Below are 3,663 nucleotides of genomic sequence, written 5' to 3'. Positions count from 1 at the left end.
ACCGCGTGATTAACCTTATGCGGAAGAGATGACGAAGCGATTCTTGGGGTTTTGGGGGCTTCCAGATGCGCAAAGTGTGATTTTCTTCTTGCTCTTCTTATTTAAAATTTATTTCCAAATTTATGTTTTTTTTTCTGAAGGTATTATTTGTTGTGTATTACTTGATAGGTATTAGGAATAACTGAATAAGGGCTTGGGGTGGCTTGAATTGGATCGATATGGCTCAAATTGTGCCATCTTAAATCTGCATTTGGACATACCATCTAAAAGATTATGTTTACATGCATGAAGCTGTTGCAGAGCTGCTATCCACAACTTTTACATGAACTTTCATGTGGAATATAATTATTGGGGCAAACTTCTATCTTATCTTACTTTTTATGTTTTTAGGGCTTTATTACTTATCTGTGACATGGTATATGTTTGGTAATGATTTTAAATCAGCTTAATGTTAAATATTCAGGCAGTGGCTAGTGAGGGTGGCACTGAAGATGCAAAAAGAAGGGGTGATGTGTTTGCTCATGCATTTTCAGCACATTTGGCAAGGTAGTATGTTTTAGTAATCCAATTGTTCTTACATTCCTCTTATAAAAATCATTTCCCCATAGTATGATACTTTTTTAAAAATCATTTCCCCATAGTATGATACTTTTTTATACTAAAATTTTAACTGATTGCATCATTTTTCAGTTAAGTTTATGAGTACAATATTTGGATTGTGATATTTTATATTAAAAGTTTTTGCTACCCTTGATTGTCATACTTTATTTTTCTCTAAGAGATCATATGCTTTGTGATTCAGTGGACAATGTTAATGTTCTCGTCATCTCTGCTTCACTATGAATATGACTTAATTGTTTGAAGAAACCCCTTTCTTATTCAGTTAATGTTTCTTGTTTGGAAATTCTAGTCTCCATTTCTGCATTCTTTATCTCACTAAACGTATGCTTTTGCAATTTTCCTGTTATATGAAATCCTTCTAATTTTCTGTTATATTTGTATTTTGTTAACAGATTGATGGAGGAGCCTGCTGCATATGGTAAGCTAGGACTGGCTGACCTTTTGGAACTACGAGAATAGTGCTTGAGAGAGTTTCATTTCTTTGATGCCTACAGGACCATTAAACAAAGGTATGGATATAGGAAAGATACATCTTTTGCATATTGTTCACTGAAAATGACCCCTTCCATCTATTATTCTATATTTCTATATATCAGGGAGAACAAAGCATCACTTGCAGTTTTACCTGATCTTCTGATGGAGCTTGACGACATGAATGAGGTATGATTAACTCTATTTGCAGTTTTCCTGTTTTACTGAGTAGAAGTGCTAGGAACGTGTTCTAAAATGTAACGTTTTACATATTTCATTCAATCCTTTCAACTTATCTCTAGCAATCAAAATACTTCCTCTCCACTTAAACTGCTTTAATTTCTTCTAGGAAATGAGACTACTTACCCTAATTGAAGGAGTACTTGCTGCAAACATCTTTGATTGGGGATCACGGGCCTGTGTTGATCTCTATCACAAAGGAACAATCATCGAGATATATAGGATGAGCCACAATAAGATGCAAAGACCCTGGCGGGCAAGTGACACAAAAATAATTTTCTAAAATGAAATTTCAAATATGAGTTTTTTTTTATAAAACTCTGAACTGAGACGTTATAATTATTAATACTCTTTCTGATGTACTCAAGTGGATGATTTTGATGAATTCAAGGAGAGAATGTTAGGATCTGGAGAGACGAAACCACGACCTCATAAAAGAGCATTGCTAGTACCAAACTCACTCCCAGCATTAAATGATGTTACTGCTATGGAGTTGCCCGATATTGTTGCTGAAGCTGCTAAGGTATACTAATATACTACTTCATCCTGAATTGATATTTCCCCTCCATAGACTAATGTAAAAGTATGATTTATGTGCCTGATACCTCTCCTTTGACCAAAGCCTTATAAGAAGACATGATAGGTTATGTGCCGAATTGACACATTTCACCTCAACTTAAAGTATTTTTTTGTGGACTGATATTACATTGTTAGATGTCCTCAACTTACCTACCCTGTGTTGAAAGTATCAATGATTTTACGTTTTATGCACATTTCAAGTGATGTGCCTTTTAATTTTTAAGTGATGTTATTAACTTGTTTTCTATCTCATTTGTTAGCTAGACTAGTGGTGTGTAAAGAGATTGAGCTTTACTTGAAATGAATTGATAAACCAGCGGTGATAACTCGCCGCTCCTTCTCTGTCTCCCCTAGTTCCCTCAGCCTTTGCCTTCCACCTCCAAGCCCCTCTCCTCTCTCTCTCTCTCTCTGAGTTGCTCAACTCAGCTCAGTTCTACCCAGGTTAGCTCTCTCTCTCTCTCTCTCTCTCTCTCTCTCTAGTTACAGACCACCCTCTTTTCATTTCAAATCTTCTAGATTTGTTTGTGTAGATTTGGGACCCCAGATCTGCTTCTGTTATGTTGAATTAACTACTATATCTATAATCTATCTACATTGTGTGTGTGTTTGTAATGTAGCTCTGAATTCTGGTTTTCTTGTGCTTGCATCTAAAAGGGTACCTGAATCTGTTATGTTTCTGTTTGTGTCCTTTTCTTGGAACTTACGTCAGAATGCTGAGATCTACAGCTTCGGTGGGCTAAAGATTACAACTTTAAAAAGGAAATACAGTACTAATCTGATATCCCAAATCCCAAATCCCACTTCCTAGCATGTCTGTATGTACTTTCCTTGTTCACGAAAAGTGACATTCTTCTTGAGATGCTGGGTTTTAGTAATTCTTTTAATATTCTTTCTTATTGAACTGAATCATGAATGCTTATCTGTTAAAGGGTGCCTGATCTTTTTCATTAGTGGCTTATTATTATCCTTCTTTTGGATGGAATTAATGTCCAAATGCTGAGATCTACATATATATGGGGGCTAAAGAATGTGACTTTATCAGTAGTAGGATGATTCTAGATTTCTAGACTTCTAGTTAATGCAACTTTAGCAAAATTAGAATGATTCTAGTTGAACTGTCTTTGGATCTATGTGTTGCCTATGATGTTTGTGATTTCATTTAATTAGGATCTTGCAAATGCAGGGACTCTAGTCTCTAGTGTTTATTCCAGGGAGAGAGAGAGAAGCACATTATCATACCTGTAAGATGGATTACACTTTTGTGTTTGTGGTTGCTAGTCTGCTGATCTTTTCTTGCTCGATGCCGGCAGTGAATGCCCAAAAAAGCATTTCTCTGTCTCCGGCGCCAGCCCCGGCCCCAGACTTTGTGAACCTAACAGATTTGCTATCTGTTGCTGGACCTTTCCACACTTTCCTTAACTACATTGAGACCACCAAAGTTGTGGAAACTTTCCAAAACCAAGCCAACGATACTGAAGAAGGGCTTACTCTCTTTGTGCCCTTACAATTGTGGAAACTTTCCAAGGCATTAAACTGAAGAATTGCCTTTACAATTGAACATTCATGCTGGATAATTGTAATCTCTTTTTCTGACAAAGTAGAAATACAAGATATTTCTAAGCAAACGTGTTTTTTCGTACTAGTGGGGCGTAGAAGCAACCAAGTATATAATCAAATGAAATGTTATATATTTCTTCTTTTTGTTCCTTTTTTATCAAATTGATTCATACGAGTTGTTGGTGCAAACAAATA

The 3,663-nt window shown here is 35.9% G+C and overlaps 2 long non-coding RNA genes across 2 annotated transcripts; both read left to right on the top strand.

Moving 5' to 3' along the window:
• Positions 1 to 437: 437 nt before the first annotated feature.
• Positions 438 to 1,584, top strand: LOC109149902. The gene is made up of 4 exons (XR_002049034.1): positions 438 to 546; positions 1,014 to 1,130; positions 1,218 to 1,281; positions 1,442 to 1,584. It is a non-coding gene; the product is annotated as an uncharacterized LOC109149902 (long non-coding RNA).
• A 671-nt stretch (positions 1,585 to 2,255) lies between these two features.
• Positions 2,256 to 3,412, top strand: LOC109149903. Its single transcript, XR_002049035.1, has 2 exons — positions 2,256 to 2,352; positions 3,095 to 3,412. It is a non-coding gene; the product is annotated as an uncharacterized LOC109149903 (long non-coding RNA).
• Positions 3,413 to 3,663: the final 251 nt, after the last annotated feature.

Source organism: Ipomoea nil, unplaced genomic scaffold, assembly GCF_001879475.1.
Source record: "Ipomoea nil cultivar Tokyo-kokei standard unplaced genomic scaffold, Asagao_1.1 scaffold2165, whole genome shotgun sequence".
Taxonomy (NCBI): domain Eukaryota; kingdom Viridiplantae; phylum Streptophyta; class Magnoliopsida; order Solanales; family Convolvulaceae; genus Ipomoea; species Ipomoea nil.
This window is presented reverse-complemented; position numbering and strand designations above follow the sequence as displayed.